Source organism: Macaca thibetana, chromosome 7 (assembly GCF_024542745.1).
Source record: "Macaca thibetana thibetana isolate TM-01 chromosome 7, ASM2454274v1, whole genome shotgun sequence".
NCBI lineage: Eukaryota > Metazoa > Chordata > Mammalia > Primates > Cercopithecidae > Macaca > Macaca thibetana.
Genome location: NC_065584.1, coordinates 18,227,777 through 18,249,518, shown reverse-complemented (window position 1 = coordinate 18,249,518; position 21,742 = coordinate 18,227,777). Strand labels below are relative to the sequence as shown.

The 21,742-nt window shown below is 46.3% G+C and overlaps 2 protein-coding genes and 1 long non-coding RNA gene across 15 annotated transcripts in view; 2 read left to right on the top strand and 1 right to left on the bottom strand.

The window, feature by feature from the left end:
• PSMC1 (proteasome 26S subunit, ATPase 1) overlaps positions 1 to 21,742 on the top strand; it is a 1,015,066-nt gene that overhangs the window by 120,729 nt on the left and 872,595 nt on the right. The window lies entirely within an intron of this gene.
• Positions 1 to 21,742, bottom strand: part of FOXN3 (forkhead box N3) — a 467,440-nt gene that overhangs the window by 228,001 nt on the left and 217,697 nt on the right. The window lies entirely within an intron of this gene.
• On the top strand, positions 16,950 to 19,871 carry LOC126959727 (uncharacterized). Its single transcript, XR_007727634.1, has 2 exons — positions 16,950 to 17,134; positions 19,685 to 19,871. It is a non-coding gene; the product is annotated as an uncharacterized LOC126959727 (long non-coding RNA).

Genomic DNA, 21,742 nt, shown 5'->3' with positions numbered 1-21,742 from the left:
CTCACAGAAGCAGCTGAGGATGAGGGCTGTGGCCAGCAACGGATGGCCCGGGGCGTGGCATGCAGGAGAGAAGACTAACTACTCGCCTCTGCGCCCACCAGCCTGCTTCACTGTGCTCACTTGGCAGATGCGGAAACTAAGCTTGTGAAACGCTGAAGCCGTAGCTCTACTTAGTGGAAGAATCAGGACCAGAACCCAGGTCTCCTGAGTCCGCCTCTGACAACCAGCTCTTCCAACATGTACCAGGAACATACAATTCTGAGTCACAGACAAGCTACTTACCATGGGCAGACACTAAAAAACAACTAATGACTTTCATTCATATAACGTGGTTTCATCCACTTGGAAAGTTGTTTTTCTAATCTAGATTTTAAAAACTTCCTTTCTTCAACAAACATCAGCCCCACACCTACCACAATATCAGGAATGAGTCCTAGGAATGCCTCATCTAGTTGTAAAAGACAATATAAAGCAATACAGCGATGCAGAGGTAAAGATAAGCCCTGTCTTAGGGTTCCACTGAGAAGAGGGACATGACCCAGCCTGGGCAGGGACAATCATGGCAGACTTCTTGGAGGTGAAGATGGCTGTCAATGTCTACAGGATGAACAGGCATTAGCCAGGGGCAGAGAAGGATAATGTCAAGACTAACAGCAGGAACAACAGCCTCGATCGCTTCCTGAACTGGAGCTAAGGTTGCTGTACGTGTTGTAAATTACATGGTTTTATATCCCATGGAGAAACAGCCCCAAAATGAAATCTTTTTATAAACTTGCACCTGGAGATTATGTCTCTCTCCTAAGTTGGCATCTTACTAGGGAAGGAGAATTATGGAATCTGCCGAGTTTCCATTTTTGCCTTGGCTGTCAAGGCACTCAATCTCAACAAACGTATTAGGTCAAGAATTCAGAATATTTGCTTTCCCCTCTCTCTACAGCATTTGCCTATTTTCAATTTTTACCTTAGCGGCCTGATTGTGACGTATCTTGTATGTCTTATGGCAAGCCCTATGAAAAGGAAGTGGGGTATAAATTATAAATGTGCTAATAAAGAATACTGGCTAATATCTACATAAACGTGCTAAAAAAAGAATATTGGCCAATATCTATAGAGAGGGCCCGGGAAGTCTAAAATCTATCACCTTGAGCCTAAGTTAGATGCCACATGGCTCATCTTTTTCAAAAGTCCAAACTCATCAACTTCAGGTAAAGTCATCTGCCTCCTGAGGCGGATGAGACCAATTTCTCTCTGAATAACAAAATCTGAGGCAAACTTTTTTTTTTGTTTTTTTTTTTTAAAGGAGGGCTGGGCGCCATGGTTCACTCCTGTAATCCCAGCACTTTGGGAGGCAGAAGCAGAGGCAGATGGATCACCTGAGGTCGGGAGTTCAAGGCCGGCCTGACCAAGCTGGAGACACCCCATCTCTACTAAAAATAAAAAATTCGCTAGGAATGGTGGCACCGCCTGTAATCCCAGCTACCCGGGAGGCTGAGGCAGCAGAATCGCTTGAACCCGGGAGGCGGAGGTTGTGGTGAGCTGAGAGCATGGCGTTGCATTCCAGCCTGGGCAACAAAAGTGAAACTCTGTCTCAAAAGAAAATCGAGTTGGTTAACCTTCTCTCAGGCCTCTTACTCTGAGTATATATGAGAGGCAGAAAAAAGCAAAAGAAGAGAAAAAAGCAAAAGAAGAGAACAAGATGAGAACTGCTTATGTAACTGAGGTGTCAAGATGCTGGCCGAAGGCCATTCTCACAAAGACTCACTTCTACTCACTGAGAGAATAAAAGAATTGCAGGTTCAGACTCACAACGGTTCTACTATCCAACAACTGAAAACTTGATCTCTTTGCTTTCGTCAACTCAGCAGTTTATGGGTAGGCTTGACACGCAAATGCCTTCGCTGACAGCAAACAGCTCAGAGGATGCACACGGGGGAGCTCAGGAGGGTGGGTGGAAAATTTCACCCTTTCTCCAGATGTAGGAGGATCCAAGTGTTTGGGGAAAATTAACCAACCAAAAATTATTTTTTAATTGCTTCCTGTGCACAGAGCACTTGCTAAGTGCCACCAGAAATGAAATATAAGGCATCTCCCCTGACATCGAGGAGTGTGTCATCTGCTCTCTGGCGAAAGCAGGAGCACTGGAGTCAGGGACACACACGTGGTCTCCCATCCGTCAAGGTCGTCCATGGACAGCTGCAGAGGCCTGCCCTGCACAACCGCAGGAGGTGCCATTTCACAGGGCTGCAACATGAAGTCGTAGTTCTAATCCTGGCACTACTAGGCTAGGGGAACTGAGCAAGTAACTTAACCAACTTCTAAAGTGGTTTTGAGAATTGAGAGATTAGACAGGTCAGGTTAAGTAAGATAGTGCCCAACACCTGACAAGTGCTGGACCAACACCAGCTCAACAAATCATCATCTCATTTAGAGCCAAAGCGCATTGTATTAGTCAGCTCAGACTACCCAACAAAATACTACAGACTGGGTGGCTCATACAACAGAAGTTACTTTTTCACAGTTCTGGAGGCTGGGAAGTCCAAGGTCAAAGTGCCAGCAGATTCAGTTCCTGATAAGGACTCTCTTCGCGATCAGAAGACGGCTGCCTTCTCACTGTGCGCTCATGGGGACTGCCCTTGGTGCATGTGCATGAATAGAGCGATCTCTCGTCCTCCTTTTATAAGGCCACCAATCCAATCAGATTAGGACTCCATCCTTATGGTCTCAACCTTAATTAGCTCCTAAAAGTCCTATCTCCAAATACAATCACACTGAGGGTTTGGGCTTCAACATATAAATTGGGAGGTGCCCGGCATGGTGGCTCATGCCTATAATCCCAGCACTTTGGGAGGCTGAGGTGGGTGGATCATTTGAGGTCAGAAGTTCAAGACCAGCCTGGCCAACACAGTGAAACCCCATCTCTACTAAAAATATAAAAAATAGCCAGATGTGGTGGTGTACCTGTAGTCTCAGCTACTCGGGAGGCTGAGGCACAAGAATCACTTGAACCCAGAAGGCAGAAGTTGCAGTGAGCCAAGATCGCGCTGCCGCATTTTAGCTTAGGAGACAGAGCAAACTTCCATCTCAATAAACAAACAAACAAACAAACAAATTGGGGGGAGACACAATCCAATCTGTAGCACCAACACGAAGGAAATGACTGTCAGTATAATATTTACTGAGTATGTACTATATTCCAGGAGTTATATTATCATTATCATTATTTAATCTTTAAACAGCCATGTGAGAAAGGCATTATCCTTCTCATATCAGATATGAGAACGCAAAGCTCATTAACAGTAATTAACTTGCTGAAGGACACACAGCTAGCAAATCGTGAAACAAAGATTCAGCCCTAGGTCTCTCTGACTCCAACCTCCACGCTCCTGAAACTCATCTGCTCTGCTCCTTATTTCATTAGATGACAGACTTTATTATAAAGTTTATTATAAACTACATAGACAGACTATAACTGCCAAGGGCCAGAGAGAGAGAGAGATTAATAAGATCAGGAGTAGATCCCATTAAGGAGATGGGCTTTAAACAGAGCCCTTAGGACAGAGTTGGTCTGGGGTATACAGAAAGAAGAAGGAGGAGGAGCACGTAAAGCCAGCATGAACCATGTGCACCATGCAAGGTGAATTCTGCAGGGCAGGGCAGGCACCCACCTGCATCTAGCATTGGCACGCTGCAGAGAAGCAACATGAAATAAGGTGGCTAAATGGGGCTGGGCACAGTGGCTCATGCCTGTAATCCCAGCACTTTGGGCAGCCTGAGGTCACAAGATCAAGACCAGCCTAGTCAACATGATGAAACCCTGTCTCTACTAAAAATACAAAAATTAGCCTGGGCATGGTGGCGTGCACCTGTAGTCCCAGTTCCTTGGGAGGCTGAGGCAGGAGAATAGCTTGAACCCAGGAGGCGGAGATTGCAGTGAGCCGAGATCCCGCCATTGCACTCCAGCCGGGGAGACAGAATGAGATTCCATCTCGGGCAGGGGGTAGTAGGGAAGATAGCTAAATGGGCAAAGCCACACTCCATGGGGCCTGGAAAGTCAGGGAGGAGACGAGAACTCGCTTCCATGGATGGCAGCAACCAATAAGGCCATCTGAGCAAAGGATACAGTAATGACAACGCCCAGGCTACCGGGACAGAGCCTGGAGACAGTGAACGCCGCACCTGCAACTCAGGTATGGAAGAGTGGGGCCACTGCAAGCAAGGTGTGGGATGCTGCTGGGTGTGGGCCACAGGCCCCAAGAGCTCAGCTCTGCTCTTATCAAGTTATTGGGGTCAGCACCTAGGAAGGCAGGAGAATGAAGGCACCATTGACTTATTTGGCAGAACTTCTGGAGCCCCCTGCGCACAGCGCTGTCCCAAGCGCTCGGTTAGACTGACTGTGAAGCTTACATTTAGAGGAGACACGTGGTGAGCAAGTCACAAACAAATATAAATGCACCTGGAGCTAAGTGTTCCTGGAAGGCCAGCAGGAAGGCTCAGAGAAGACCTCTCTGAAGGGGTGTCATTAAAGCTGGACCCTGATAAATATGGTGCCAGCTTGATGAGAAGCAGGAAAATCAAGATGATGATGCATGAGAGGCCAAGAGAAAAGCCCTTGAGCAGGGAAGACATGACGAAACTGGATGGATCCCAGACACCAGCGGGGAGGAGGCTGCTACCAGCGGCTCAACGGCACCGGCAGAGCACAGGCCCCGCGCTGTGACGCCAGGCAGAGTTCAGAAAGGGATCCCACACAACCGAAGTCGGGAGATCCAGAAACAGAAAACCGGGCTATCTGAGGCTCCGGGAAGAGAACTCGGAGATTCAGGAAATACCACAAGGGCTGATTTTGAAACCTGGGTGACTGGGTGCTTGCTCTTCTGAAAAGGAAACACTGATCCCGGCAGACTCCAGCAGGCAGAGCTGCAGCCTGCAGGGAACTTACAGACCCATTTGGGAGGAATTTGCCTTTATGGGCAATTCCTCTTTTTTCCCATCTCTGATTTTTTTCCTGCAAACGAATTTAGAAGTAAAATGTATGAAAGTGAAAAAAAAACTTATATGTTACAATGTGCACCTCTTACGTATAAAGAACCATTCCCTTTGTTAGAGTACTTAAAACAAAAAACAAGGCCAGGCGCGGTGGCTCAAGCCTGTAATCCCAGCACTTTGGGAGGCCGAGACGGGCGGATCACGAGGTCAGGAGATCGAGACCATCCTGGCTAACACGGTGAAACCCTGTCTCTACTAAAAAATACAAAAAACTAGCCGGGCGAGGTGGCGGGCGCCTGTAGTCCCAGCTACTCGGGAGGCTGAGGCAGGAGAATGGTCTAAACCCGGGAGGCGGAGCTTGTAGTGAGCTGAGATCCGGCCACTGCACCCCAGCCTGGGCAACAGAGCAAGACTCTGTCTCAAAAAAAAAAAAAAAAAAAAAAAAAAAAAAACAAGAAAGATTATAAAATCGCTAAATATACCTAATGTTTCAGAGTCAAGCATCCACAATTCCTTCACAGCATTTCACAAACACCTTTTCATTCTATCCTTTCCCTTCATGGTGGTGGATCCCACAGGTGCCCAATCAAGATCAAAGATTCATGCCAAATGATTTCCCTCTTTCTCAATTGATGTGTTTAGGAGAATTACGCTCTTCCTAACTCTTATTATTAACCTTTTTAATTTGTCACTTTCATTTTAATAAAACAAGGGCAAAGCACATAAACAATTCAAATGACTGTACAAATAAACCATGCTGTAAAGATAAAGATGGAAAAGCTGCTGAAATTGATCTGCTGGCTGGCAACCCATGGTGGGATGGCTAGAAATAGTCACTTGTTGATGTGTAGGTGGCCAAATTCACCATACAAAGAGTAGTTTGGGGCCATCAATATATGATCTTAGCAAATCCACCACAGTCGTCTCACAGAAAAGACCCAACCAGGTCAGAGGCGACTCCTGTCCTTTGGCCCACAGCAGAAGGCTGGACTCAAGGAACACTTTCCAACTACACAATTTCATGAAATAAATCCTTGTTTTTCACTTTTGCAAACCAAAAAAAAAAAAAAAAAAAGAAAAAAAAATCTGGCCAGGCACAGTGGTTCACACCTGTAATCCCAGCACTTTGGGAGGCCGAGGTAGGCAGATCACTTGAGCTCAGGAGTTCGAGACCAGCCTGGGCAACACAGTGAGACCTCATCTTTACAATAATAATAATAATAGTTAGCCAGGCATAGTGGCACAAGCCTGTAGTCCCAGCTATTTAGGAGGCTGAGGTGGGAGGATCACTTGAGCCTGGGAAGTTGAGGCTGCAGTGAGCCATGGTCATGCCACTGCATTCCAAATAAAATGACAGAGTAAGACTCCCTTTAAAAAAACAACAACAAAAAAAACTGCACTGGGCATGTTTTCAGCCATATATTTCAATAGATCTTTCTCGTTCTCTTTCTCTCTCTCGATGTATATATATATTCTATACAATTATATATATAACCTATATAATTATATATATAAATTATATAATTTAATACATACAATTTTTAAGTAAGGAAAACTATTACTTTAAGAAAATGATAAAGCAGTGAAGTCCACTAATATATTTTTCAATCAGGAGACTATGTTCAGGGATTTTGTCTAAGCTGCTTTTTTTAAAAAAAAAAAAAAAAAGGAAATCTCAACACACAGAACAGACACTTTGCTTTTTCTTCAAACTGACAAGCAGCATCATTTAGTATTGGATACTAGAGGATTCTTACTATTGAATGTGCCTTTATTCTAGGGGGGAAAGCCTAGCAAAATAAAATAGCAGGTATTACAGAAAATAAAAATGGCCCAAGGAACCTCCAAAGTAATTGAATCTACTCGTATGACCAAAATCTCCAGAAACCCTTCCACAGAGTCCCTTCCCCTCCCCTGCAGATGCTGTAAGAGGTGCCTCGGTTGAAGTTCTGAGGGTGAGAGCCGCCCCTGCAGCTTGCAGCAGTAAGACCCCCTCTAAAGCCAAGTTCAGACTTACATTTAGTCCAGTTTCTTCTGACGGTTCCTGTACTTTTTAGGAAAGAGGGTCACTGAGAGAAGCCCAAAGCCTCAGAACAGACAGTGTAGGCAGACAGTATCTCAAGAAAGTCCTCTCCAGCTGCTAAGGTTAACGGTGGATCCAGCCCGCCACAGTCCGGAGGTGAAGAGGACCGGCGTACAGAAAACTGTCTTTCCTTATTTATGTGTGGTCTTCCGAGGCCAATTACGGAGGGTGAAAACTTTGGAAGAGAAAATCACCTTGTACCCAAGGAACAGTCCAAATGCCCATCCCCGGCCCCAGACTGACCTCGATTTTCAAGGGTGGTGAGTCCTCTTCCTCGAAAAACAGCCTGGGTTAAAGGGCACGACTGTGTCTCAGAAATAAAATATGGTTACACTGGGCAAATGGAGGACACTTGACAAAAATGTCTTCAGATGTTTAGTAAAACCAAGGTCATACAAACATTGAGTCATCACGAACAGAGCAGCCAGATCGTTCATACTTCCAAAGAAATGCATCCCATCCCTCCGCCTCTGTACCAAGAATTCGGCCAACTTGGGCATTCGCAGTTGTGCAAACCATTATTTCATGGTTCAACCAAAAGGATCTGCTGCAAAAGAACACGTTCCCCCAAACAAAGGCTGCTTCTTCCCAGTTCAAGGTTTAGCTAGGCCCTGAACAAGAAATGTTAGGCAGGTATTACATCTTATTGTACCAATTCAAGCCTCAGCACCAAGTGCATGAAAAATAAGTAACAGTCCCCAAATATAGCCTGGTTGGTTGGTGCCACTGTGCTCTCTGCTTGCAGGCTATGTAGCTAATAAAACTGGAACACTGGCCAGACGCGGTGGCTCAACGCTTGTAACCCTAGTGCTTTAGGAGGCCGAGGTGGGTGGATTGCTTGAGCTCAGGAGTTCGAGACCAACCATGATGAAACCCCGTCTCTACTAAAATACAAAAGAAATTAGCCAGGCATGGCGGCATGCACCTCTAGTCCCAGCTACTCAGGAGGCTGAGGCAGGAGAATTGCTTGAACCCAGGAGGCGGAAGTTGCAGTGAGTCAAGATTGCACCACGGCACTCCAGCCTGGAACCCTATAAACTCTTCCCATTTTGTTGTCAAGATCTGTGATCCCTTCATTCCTCATCAAAAAATGGAAAGGAAAACAAACCCAAACCGTCTGCCCTCTAACTTTATGGCTTTTCTTTAATGTGAACCCAGTTAGGTTTCAAATATGTTCCCAAAGGCAGCATTAGGAGGGAGAGAAGTTCTACGTCCAGGAGACCTGAGTTCTGGGTCGAAATCTATCACCAGCCCCCACTGCGTGGCTGTGAGCACCTCTTTGGATCTCAGTTCCCTCCTCTGTAAAAGGACACAATCCCACTGCATATTCCTAAGTACCTTCCATTAGGTTTTATTCCTGAAGTCTCTCGGAGAAGGCAGAAACTCGTAACTCACTGCTACTTCTTTCTGTTGCTCTGTTCCCAGGGTGGCTGTAACCAAGTGCCACAAGCTGGATGGCCCCAACAACAGAAATGTATTTCCTCACTGTTCTGGAAGCTTGAAGCCTAAAGTCCAGGTGTCAGCAGGGCTGGTCCCTTCTGGAAGCTGGGAGACAGAATCTGTTCTATGACCCTCTCGGGTGATGTCAGAATCCTTGCTGTTCCTTGGCTTGCGGAGTCATCACTCCAACCCCTCCCCTCACATTCACACAGTGTTCTCCCCTGCACGTGTGTCTGTGTCTCTTGTTTTTTTTTTTTTTTTTTTTTTTTTTTTTTTTTTTGACATGGAGTCTCATTCTGTGGCTCAGGTTGAGTACAGTGGTGCAATCTCAGCTCACTGCAACCTCCGCCCCACCCCGCCGCCAGGTTCAAGCAATTCTCCTGCCTCAGCCTCCTGAACAGCTGGGATTCCAGGTACAGACTACCATGCCCAGCTAATTTTTTTTTTTTTTTTTTTTTTTTTTGGAGACAGAATCTCGCTCTGTCACCCAGGCTGGAGTACAGTGGCATGATCTCAGTTCACTGCAACCTCCGCCCTCCATGTTCAAGAGATTCTTCTGCCTCAGCCTCCTGAGTAGCTGGGACTACAGGCACGTACCACCATGCCCGGCTAATTTTTGTATTTTTAGTAGAAACGGGGTTTCACCATATTGGCCAGACTGGTCTCAAACTCCTGACCTCGTGATCCACCCACCTCACCCTCCCAAAGTGCTGGGGTTACAGGCATGAGCCATCACGTCCAGCTTAATTTTTGTACTTTTAGTAGAGATGGGGTTTCACCATGTTGGCCAGACTGGTCTCGAACTCCTGACCTCAAGCAATCCACCCGCCTTAGCCTCCCAAAACGCTGGGATTACAGGCATGAGCCACCCCACCTGGCCTCCTCTCTTCTTTTTATCAGAATGCCAGTTACATTGGATTAGGAACCACCCTGATCCATTGTGACCTCATTTTAACTTGATTACATATTTTCCAAATAAGGTCACATTCATGGTACCAGAAATGAGAACTTCAACATTATCTTTCTGAGGGATACAACTGAACCCTGAACACCTGCTTAGACAGGAAACGCACAGAGCGCCACGAGACATCCAGCCACAGGACTGTGGGAATAAGCCTCCATTTCTGAACAGATTATCTGAAAACATTCACGGCTGTCTCTGAAGTGCCGAGGGTGAGCGTTGCCATCAATCTCCCATGGCCACATGGCAGCCAGAAACGGAGCTTCCCCACAAACCACCTCACCTCAGCACCAGGGCAAACAAATGGCACAAACTGTGCACACCACACATTTCACACAGAGGGAAAAAAGATCAGTTGGGATCACATTTCGTAAGACTCAACCACTGCTAACAAAATAACCATCTGGCAATAAACCACACCGGCAGAGATGGAAGGCTTATCCAGAGTGAGGCAGAAATGACACAGTGACAGCTACAGAGGGGCAAAAGTAGAGGAGAAAGAGCCCAGAGGTACAACTTGTCTAGAGCAGGAAACTGACTGGGGACAAGGGAATAATAAGGAAGATTACAAGTATTCTTCATAGCCCCCTGACTTCATTGGGAGTTGTGGATAATTTATAAAGACACAAATTTGTTTCCTCAGTCTGGAAGCTGGGAAGTCCAAGATGGAAGGGCTGGCATCTGGTAAGGGCCTTCTTGCTCCATTATCCCATGGTGGGAAGCGGAAGGGCAAAGAGGGGAGTGGGAGAGACAGAAAGGGGGCCAAACTCATCCTTTTATAAGGAAACCACTCCCACAATCATGGCACTTACAGATCCATGAAAGTGGTGTCCCCATGACCCGAACACCTTCTATTAGACCCTAACTCCCAACACCTCCACACTGGGGATCAACGTTCTTTCTTTTCTTTTTTTTTCTTTTTGAGATGGAGTTTTGCTCTTGTTGCCCAGGCTGGGGTGCAACTCACTGAAACCTCTGCCTCCCGAGTTCAAGTGATTCTCCTGCCTCAACCTCCCTGGTAGCTGGGATTACAGGTGCACACCACCACGCCCAGCTAATTTTTTTGTATTTTTAGTAGAGATGGGGTTTTGCCATGTTGGCCAGGCTGGACTCAAACTCCTGACCTCAGGTGATCCGCCTGCCTCAACCTCCCAAAGTGCTGTGATTACAGGCACCGCGCTCAGCCTCAACTTTCTAATACATGAAGTTTGGGGGACACATTCAAACCACAGCAGGAGTTCAGTAAAGCTTTTTGATTAAAAAAAAAATGACATCATCAAGAGAAGAAAAAGGCTGGGCGCGGTGGCTCAAGCCTGTAATCCCAGCACTTTGGGAGGCCGAGACGGGCGGATCACGAGGTCAGGAGATCGAGACCATCCTGGCTAACACGGTGAAACCCCGTCTCTACTAAAAAATACAAAAACCTAGCCGGGCGAGGCGGCGGGCGCCTGTAGTCCCAGCTACTCAGGAGGCTGAGGCAGGAGAATGGCGTAAACCCGAGAGGCGGAGCTTGCAGTGAGTTGAGATCCGGCCACTGCACTCCAGCCTGGGCGACAGAGCGGGACTCCGTCTCCCAAAAAAAAAAAAAAAAAAAAAAAAGAAAAAAAAGAGAGAAAGAAAAACAGCAACAATGCTCAGTGTGGACACACCTGGGCTAAGGCATCTGGCCAGATACATGCGTGTGCTGAGCGCCCACACAGCCATGAACACACCTGGGATTCCAGGAATAGAATACCTGAAGTTACTATTCTCTCATCCCAGGGTCCCATTAGCATTGGGGAAATGGTCAGAAGAGCTAGATTCCAATTGCTGTGAGACACAGGAAAGGACGAGGAACCTAGTGGTCCCAGGGAGACAGATCACTGGAAGCACAGCTAGTGACTCCCCAACTAAGTGGTCTCCTAGAATTTTAATAATAGCATAGGAAAGGGCTTTGAAAATCACACACAACTCCTACGGGAAGGCTCACAACCCATTTGGGTTGTTCTCCTATGGAAAGGCTCTTCTGTAGAGTTAGAATTATGAGGACAGGATTTTATTCTGACACTTCCCCAAAGCCTTTTGGAAATCACGCGTTCACGTGCAACCTTGTTATGTAAGCTGCCACATCCAGCTCCTTTGCTTTGGGCAGAAATACTCTCAACACACCCTATGGACACTGGTTATCTGATGCTGGTTGAGAGCCTGTGACTGACGCTCATGCGTCTAACAAAAGCACAGAATAGGGAGGAGAATAAAAGGGTCCCCTGTGGCAAGTAGTTTAGGAACACGTGTCCAGGACAATTCAGCTTACAGATGAATGACTAATTAAACATACTGAATGAACACAGTGGGCCCACAAGAGAAGGTTTATTGAATTGAATGGAGGAATCTAAGGTTCAGAGAGGTACACAGCTGGTTAGAAACCAGATTAGCAATAAAACCCCGATCTCCTAACACCTAGTTCAATGCTCGGTACAGCATCCAGGCTTTCTCTCTCACCAATTTGTGTAAAACGAAGCGGCACTCACACCCTCTCCTGCCCAGCACAGCATCTCATATGCATGACATACAGCGAGGTGTACAATGACGATTTCTTCATGTGTCTGTGTCTCCCACTAGACTGGAAATTCCTGGAAGACAGGGACTATACCTTCATTATCCGGCTTCCCTGATGCCTAGCATAAGCCTGCTTACAAGCATGGAATCAACATTAGCTGGATGAATGAACAAGTTATGAAAAGGTTTAGGGAACCATACAGGAGTGGTGTAATTGCCTTATTACTACTTATTAATATTAGTATTAATATTTCGGGAAAAAAATGCCTGCCCAATATAAACTGATCTCTAAGGCTGAGGGGGAAGTTTTGTTTTGTTTTTTTTGTTTGTTTGTTTTTGTTTTTTGAGACAGAGTTTTGCTGTTGTTGTCCAGGCTAGAGTGCAATGGCGTGATCTCGGCTCACCGCAACCTCTGCTTCCTGGATTTAAGAGATTCTCATGCCTCAGCCTCCCGAGTAGCTGGGATTACAGGCATGCGCCACCACGTTCAGTTAATTTTGTAAGGGGGATTTTTTTTTTTTTTTTTTTTTTTTTTGAGACAGAGTCTGGCTCTGCCGCCCAGGCTGGAGTGCAGTGGCCGGATCTCAGCTCACTGCAAGCTCCGCCTCCCGGGTTCACGCCATTCTCCTGCCTCAGCCTCCCGAGTAGTTGGGACTACAGGCGCCCGCCACCGCGCCCGGCTAGTTTGTTGTATTTTTTAGCAGAGACGGGGTTTTACCGTGTTAGCCAGGATGGTCTCGATCTCCTGACCTCGTGATCCGCCCGTCTCGGCCTCCCAAAGTGCTGGGATTACAGGCTTGAGCCACCACGCCGGGCCAAGGGGGATGTTTTAAAGTAAGTCAAAGAACCAATGATAATGAACATAGCGTTTCTCAAGACAGACAGTTAAGTAAAAAATTTTCTAAGAGTCTTCCAGTCACACTTGTCACTGCTTCTGGGAAATATGCAAACTCTCCACATAACATCAGCACCAAGAAGCAGATCAGGTCCTTTTCTGACCAGGAAGGATCTGTGTGGATTTCATCAATGGCTAAATACTAATAGGCAGGTAATGCAAAATAGTGCCCAGAGACTCACTCAAAGGCTAAAATTCAAGGACATTCTGAGTAATCAATGAAACAAAAATTTATAGGTTAAAGCATACTCTCAAAGACTTAAGCACATTTTCAGAAGTTACAAACAGAAATGACAAATCACTTACAAAAACTGAGTATATTCAGTGACCCAAAATAAGACTTAGGAAGGAAAACAAATCCCACATAAATAACACCAGTTTATGTCCACTTCCAGTTAATCAGAGTCCTTGAAAAAGAAGTGAAGCAATGAACCGATGCAGAGAAAAGAGCATCACGCCAAGGGGCAGCTGACCAAGGCTTTCAGCACAGATCTGTGAGTTTTACCAAGTCACTTTCACTGGACCCCAGATTCTTCATCTATAAACCAAGATCATCTTCCAGGATCCCAGCAAAAAGAACTCTATCAGAGTATGATGGGGGCCACATCAGTCAAGTCCAGGTACAGCTGCTGAACTGGAGCATCAAGAAGTCACTACTGGCTGGGCACGGTGGCTCATGCCTGTAATCCAGCAATTTGGGAGGCCAAGGCAGGTGGATCACAAGGTTAGGAGTTCGAGACCAGCCTGGCCAACATGGTGAAACCCCGTCTCTACTAAAAATACAAAAACTAGACAGGCGTGGTGGCACATGCCTGTAATCCCAGCTACTTGGGAGGCTGAGGCAAGAGAATCTCTTGAAACCAGAAGGTGGAGGTTGCAGTGAGCCGAGATTGTGCCACTGCACTCCAGCCTGGGCAACAGGAGTGAAACTCCATCTCAAAAAAAAAGAACAAAACACTTAAAATGAGAAATATGCCGCAGTAGACTTTTTTTTTCTTGTTAGTGCACAAATCTGGTTCAAGTCAGTCAAAGTTATGGAAAACCAGTGACCGCCGTGGCCTTTTTCTCCATACATTTCTGGGCAGCAAGAATCTCTGCTGTGACTATTCACAACAGCAAAGTCATGGAATTAACCTAAATGCCCGTTAATGACAGTTGGATAAAGATGAGGCACATATACACCATGGAATACTATGCAGCCATAAAAATGAATGAGATCACATCTTTTATGGGAACATGGATGGAGCTGGAGGTCATTATTCTTAGTAAACTAAGACAGGAACAGAAAACCAAATACCACATGTTCTCACTTATAAGTGGGAGCTAAATGATGAGAATACATGGACACAACACACACTGGGGCCTATTGGAGGGTAGAGAGTGGGAGGAGGGAGAGTATCAGGAAAAATAACTATTGGTTACTAGGCCTAGTACCTAGGTGCTGAAATTACCTGTACAACAAACCCCCGTGACATGAGCTTATCTATATAACAAACCTGCACACGTATCCCCCAAACCTAAAATAAAATTTTAAAAAATAAAAAAATAAAAGAATCCCTGCCGTGGAGACTGGGGCTCTGCAAGAAACTCTAGGGCATCAGAAGGAAGCACTTGACTCCTTTGTCTGTGTTGTGACTAGGCTCAGAAATGTCTGAGGGCCCCCTACCACCTTAGGCTTCTTGGCACTCAAAACCCCCCAGTCTAGCTCAGCCCACCTTCCCAAACTTACTTCCCTCTCTATCCCACAGTGACCCTTTGCTTTAGCCAATTAGAGTAAAGGAGGAGCAAGGAAGTGTCAGACCTTAGCTAAAAATATCTGGCTGTGTCAACTTAGCAAGCCACTGAACCTCTATGAGCCTCAGTTTCCCCATCTGTAAAAAGCATATGATACCTGCTTTACAGTTGTTAAAAAGATGTAAGACCATGGATACAAATGCCTCACACAACTCCAAACAGCACCCAACAGGTCCTATGGAAATGTCACTTCCTACTTTCACACTCAGTCTTCCCCCTTATGTGTGTCTACCTCTGTGTCCAAGCCACGTCTGATGACCCAATGGACCCCCTCTCTCCTGTCACCAGCCCCGGTCTGACTATCCTGAAGGAACCAGCTAATAAAATTCTGTCTTCTCTTCAGGATTCTTCCAATGGCACTGGTAAACCTTAGGAGTCCCTTTCTCCTTTGGCTTCCCCAACCACATAATTCTGGCCATTGCCCAATCCCTTGGCGACTGGCAGAAGCCACTCTGTAGCCTTCCTGGTCTCTTTTTATTTTGTTGAGTATCTTCCACCAGAGTTTTGTCATCCCCAGTCCCCAGGATGGAGTAATTACATTTTCCCCCATTTTGAAAATAACAATGCAGTGATGCGAGCTAGTGCACAACAGTCAGTAAGAACTATTACCAAACCTCCTGATCCTGACTATTAGGACAACTTGTATGGGAAAGCTGATATTTATTTCTGTCCGGATCGGGGGCTAGAGTTCATAATTTCCGGTAATCGCTCAACCCTGTGATTACGGGCACTCTGAGGGCAGCCGACAGGGAGAAGTAGTCACCAAAGAAAAACTTTGCTAGTTTGGGAACTGCCAGCCCCCAATTTATAAACTGCAATGAAAGAAAGATGAAGGCACCATGGAGATGACAAGAAAAGGGAGGTTCAAGATAGTCCCAACGTTCTCTGGCATGTTAATCCTCATCACCCAGAAGAGGTATTCTGAGGGGACAGAGGGAAGAAGAAAGCACAAAATATTCCAAAGTTCCTTATTACTTTCCTTTTCATTAGTACTGGGCTGGGCATGGTGGCTCAACATCTGTAATCCCAGTACTTTGGAAGGCTGAGGCGGCCAGATCGCCTGAGGTCAGGAGTTCAAGACCAGCCTGACCAACATGGAGAAACCCTGTCTCTACTAAAAATACAAAATTAGCCGAGCATGGTGGTGCATGCCTGTAATCCCAGCTACTCAGGAGGCTGAGGCAGGAGAATTGCTTGAACCCGGAAGGCAGAGGTTGTGGTGAGCTAAGATCGCGCCATTGCACTCCAGCCTGGGCAACAAGAGCAAAACTCCATCTCAAATCAATCAATCAATCAATAAAATGTCTTCAAATGATCAAAGGCTTTCCTGAATTTTTTTGTTGTTGTTGCAGATATGTTTGAGACTCAAGCCCCAGCCCAACCCCAGATGAAGGGATTGTCCGAGCAGCTATCTTGATCAGGGGGACCAGCCCCTGTTCTGACCAGAGCTGAGCGCCTGGCCCAGGAAAAGGACAAGTCCTAGTGTCTAAAATGATGACAAAGACAGGCCACACAGATGATGGTGCTGACGCCGCTGGGCACTGGGACCATCACCTCACAGGGACTGGCACCAATATACCAGCAGAACAAGCCAATGGTGAGAGAAGGTAGGAATCAAGATCACACAGAGGGAGCTGGGCTGCAAAGAGAAGGCTAGAACGGATCCTCAGAGAAAGGCAGAGATGACCATCCACGTGGCCGCAGAGGAACAGAGGAGGCAGGTCCAATGGCCGTGGACCCCAGATATGCTTTGTTGCTCTCTGACACTGCTCCTGCTCCATGGGACTGGCTGCTATGTTTTTGGGACAAGTACCCTTTTACTTAAGCCAACTCGGGTGACTCTCTTGTCCTTGTAACCAAATGTACCCTTGACTATAACATTCTCCTTTGAGCTAAACTAAATAAATTCTGCTAGGAGATCCCGCTTATAATCTATTTCAACTGACAGCGACTACTTTTGTCTGATTTATTACAGCTGTAAGCCCTTCCTTCTGGAAGGGGGAGGGGCTGCGATCTCTTTTAAAGCTAGACCAATTTTACACTGGCAGGGGCCGTGTGTGCGGCTCTACATTACAGCGCCCTACAGGATGCATCTAAACTAGTTTGGTCAGCTTATCCATTCCCTGAAAGCAAGGAAGCCGCCACATCAGTAACTCCGTTGCTAAGGCAACTGCTTACTTTCCATATCAACTGCAAACTCGTTGCTATGGAGACACATATACAAGAAAAATTCCTCTTTCCAGCCAGGGACCAGATGGCAGAAAACTCACAGAAGCCATGGGTTAGGGGGCTTTGCTAAGTGAGATGTTTACTGGAGTACATTTCTCTCCTGATATCAGAGATGTAGCTACCCCGAGCACATTTAGAAGTTGCACTCTTGGTACAAAAGTAAAGGTTTGTTCTCTTCTGCCTGCAAAACTACAGCTAGTAACTAGAGGTAAGTCATTGTTGAAATAATTCTGAGACGGTCTCCCTCTAAATGTAAACCTCTTTTGTTTTTATTCTCCATGCTGAATATACCCCAAAATGAATTTCCTAGTCAAACACTAATGGAAATATAATTTCCTGTAAGAACTGAAATAGAAGTTTGATTTCACTTTCTTTTTGATTGAGAGGTAATCCAGAAATCCCTTTATTTTCCAACACCTATGCACTGTGTTTCAGATTTATACCTCCACCCGAACGTCTCCACAGAGCTTGAAACTCGTATAGCAAACTTCCTGACAGCTGCACTTAGATGTCCGCAAACCATCTCTAATTTAACATGGTTAAAAGAGAATGTTGGCACTAATCCTCATCCAATTTCCCAACCCAAATTTGCCCACACATCTTCATCTGCAACCCCTGACCCTGGTTCAAGCTAGCATCGCTCCCACCATCTCTCTCGCACCACTGGAACAAGCCCCAGAGAGGTATTTCCCCCTCCTGTCCTTTTAGACATAACATTCTCCCCTTTCTAACACACTAACTGCGAGCCTTCTTTCTGTGCCTTGGACATTTTGAGTCATTGCCGCCTCAGGGCCTTTGCACTTGCTGTTTTCTCCACCCAGATCTTTGCACGGCTGCATCCCTCTTGCCATTCAAGGCATGGCCTAGTCAGACCCCTCTGAGAAGTCTCCCACCCTCCTCCCCACTCCTCTCTAGTACATTATACTGTTTTATTATCTTCATTGCATGTAACACAGTCTGGTACATTACCTGCCCTGTCCCACGTAGGGAACTATCATTTACCACTTGCCTCCTCCTCCTCCTCCCCTACCCTTACTGCTACCCTATGGAAGGTCTAGAAGAGCAGCCAGGGACCCGCCAGAGGTCACCACTATATCCTCAGCACCCAGAACAGTGCCTGGCACTCCACGAACAAGGGTACATGAATGAATCACTGCTGAAAATGCTTCTAAAATGACTGAAGCCACTTATTTTCACAAATACAGAGTCTAATTTTTACTCTGCAAGCCAGGGGCCAGGCATAATGGCTTATGCCTGTAATCCCAGTACTTTTGGAGGCTGAGACGGGCGGATTACTTGAGGTCAGGAGTTCAAGACCAGCATGGCCAATATGGTGAAACCCTGTCTCTGCTAAAAATAGAAAAATCAGCTGGGCATGGTGGCGTGAGCCTGTAATCCCAGCTACTCAGGAGGCTGAGGCAGAAGAATCGCTTGAACCCAGGAGGCAGAGGTTGCAGTGAGCTGAGATCATGCCACTGAACTCCAGCCTGGGTGACAGAGTGAGGCTTCATCTCAACAGCAACACCACCACCACTAGGTATTCTGCAAGACCTCAGAACCATAGCTGCAAACACCAGTTCTCAACTTTACAAGCCTCGAAGGAATTCAGCACACAGTGCAGTATTCCAGGAGTACCTACTGTGATGCTATGCCTCACCTCCGTGCCAGGCTGCCTGTACCTCGATTCCTAGAGATTCGGGACTTTTCTTCCCCCTCTACTATAGCCATGATCAGAGTCAGCGCTCACATGACTTGGCCTTCTAAAAACAAAGCAGGTGCACATGTTCTGCTAGGTGGGTGTTTTCTGTCTAATGACATTAGTTAAATCACTTATCAGTCCTGTCCCTAGAGGAGGACAGTCACAGCCTTCTATAAGGCACTTCACAGAACTCCAATAAATAGAAGGAGACACTGAACTCGACCCCACGGGGCCCAGAGGGAAATCCCACACACCCTGTGAGGACCAAAGGAAGAAAAGGAAGGGTAATTGGAGAGCTTTTTCCCCTGGGAAGCATATAGCCTCTCTGCCTGTATTTACTGTCTCCTGCTGAGTTCACAAGCAAAGGTACTCAAACAAGCACACACACACACATACACAAATCAAAGACTTCATCCTGTTCATAGAACTGTCTGTAATCTTACATAGCAACCCATCAAGTTATTACTAAAAGAACGACTTCACACTACTCTCTATCTTCAACCATCTATTTCCTTGCTTTTCTTCTTATCATCCTTGGCACGGAGTACATCTTCACCTCAATCAAGCTATCGCTTTTGATGACATTAAATGCAATTTAACCAGAATATCTTAAAGCAAAACCTTGGTTATTTGGAATGTTTAAGAAATGGGTCAGCATCTCTGCTTTACTTAAGTTACCAATGCAATTTAAAGTTTTCCATTTAGCATCCTAGCTCCTCCAACAAGTCCCTATTCTTATTTACATAACCTTCCAGCCACCACCTCTCTCCATCCTTTCCTCTGACGCTGTTCCAACACATCTAGACCTCTGTGGCAGAAAGTTCCAAGTTTGCTTGGCAACAGAACCAACATTTAACTTGGGGTTCCAATGGATCAGGCAAAAAAGTTCATTTCCCAGGCTTCCTTGCAGCTAGAAGTCATGTGACCAGGCTCCAGCCAATAAGATCAAAGCAGAGGGTGCGGTTTCTGGGAAAGCCCCTTAAAACCCGAAGTCAGCAAGACTCTCTCCTGTCCTTCCCTGCACTCACCTTCTTGCTTCCTAAAATGGGAACATGCTAGCTGATGCCATCTTGGACCATGAGAAGACTGAGAATGGAAATGCACAATGCCCTGAGAACAGCAGAGAAGAGGGAAGGTGCGTCTCTGTCTAGCTCCTCAAGACTTACTTCATGTAATGGAGAAATACGCCCCTAGCTTGTTTAAATCATTGTTAATTGGTTTTCTACAATAAACAGTCAAGCCTCCATCTGATCAATCCATCCTTGGAGGTCTAATGCTCATTCCCACACCAGAAGAATGCTTTGTTAACAGCCTATTCAAGTGAACATGAGGAATATTCAAAAGTCGCCATCCCTATCTTTTAGCTTCCCCAGTGCCCCTCTTTGGGGAAGGGAAGCCAGCCTAACTTTGAATGATACCAATCTCACACTGATGGGCACACATCCAGTACTTACGGTAACTTACTCTTTTTTATTTTGCATTATGTTTCCTGCTTCCCTGGAATGTAAACTACTAAGAGTACAAAAAGCAAGAATCAAATCATACTTTTTTTTTTAACAATTTTTTGTTGTTGTTGAAGACATGGTCTCACTCTGTCTCGTCTAGGCTGGAATGCAGTGGTGCGATCATGGCTCACCGTAGCCTCCACCTCCTGGGCTCAAGCGACTCTCCAGCCTCAGTCTCCTGAGTAGTTAGGACCACAGGCGCATGCCACCACGCCTAACTAATATTTGTATTTTTTGTAGAGACAGGGTTTGACCATGTTGCCTAGGCTGGTCTCGAACTCCTGAGCTCAAAGTGATCCGCCCTGCTTCGGCTTCCTGAATTACTAGGATTACAGGCGTGAGCTACCACGCCCGGCCTAAACTTGTAAGTTTCAAATAGGTCAGAGTGCCAACTTCCTATGTTATTTACTGCAGAGAATTATCCTGCAGCCAAAATGATTTCAAGGGGAAATCTCAGCCCAACGGGGAAGGTTCTGAAAACCATTTCTTGCTGGTGGATATACAGGCAGTACATCAATGAAGTATCTGGTAGACCTATCCAGGTGCCTCAAAGCTCTACCAAAGAGAATGCAACATTTTCTCAATAGGAAACAGGGGGAGATCAGAAGCTTTCCCAGCAGCCTCAGACAGACCCCCATCCAAGTGAATGGCATCTTCCTGGCCAAGTCACCGTAGGGAGTAGAAAGGTAGTGTATCCATGCAGAGCCAGAAAAGCAACAATGTGAGACAGAAAACAGAGAATACAAAGGGCATACAGCGGTGGAGTAAGAGCTTCTGCTGGAGAAGTTCCGCTAGCGAGAGGGAGACTCTATGGGGAGGGCTCGCTGGACCATGAGTGCCTTACAGGCAGTGACCATGGTACATTCAATTCTGTATTATTTTAGCACGTAGTATAGTAGGTACTTTAAAAAGTTTGTTGAATAAATGAATGAATGAGCAGACAAATGAAAAGTCTGCCAGAGCAAGACAACAGAAATGTGGCCCCACCCAAGACACCTAATGACTGGAAGAAAAAGGAACGAACAGTCTGGAAGGAATAAATCGGCAGGATGGGGCCGGGCACGGTGGCTCACACCTGTCATCTCAGCACTTTGGGAGGCCAAGGCAGGCAGATCACGAGGTCAGGAGTTTGAGACCAGCCTGACCAACATGGTGAAACCCCATCTCTACTAAAAATACAAAAATTAACTGGGCGTGGTGGCATGCACCTGTAATCCCAGCTACTCAGGAGGCTGAGGCATGAAAATAATCGATTCTCAAGTGAACCTGGGGAGGCGGAGGCTGCAGTGAGCCGAGATTGCACCACTGTACTCCAGCCTGGGTGACAGAGCGAGACTGTCTCAAAAAAAAAAAAAGAAGTCGGGCACAGTAGCTCACGCCTGTAATCCCAGCACTTTGGGAGGCCGAGGCGGGCGGATCATGAGGTCAGGAGATCAAGACCATCCTGGCAAACACGGTGAAACTCCATCTCTACTAAAAATACAAAACATTAGCCAGACGTGGTGGTGGCGGGCACCTGTAGTCCCAGCTACTTGGGAGGCTGAGGCAGGAGAATGGCGTGAACCCGGGAGGCAGAGCTTGCAGTGAGCTGAGATCGCGCCACTGCACTCCA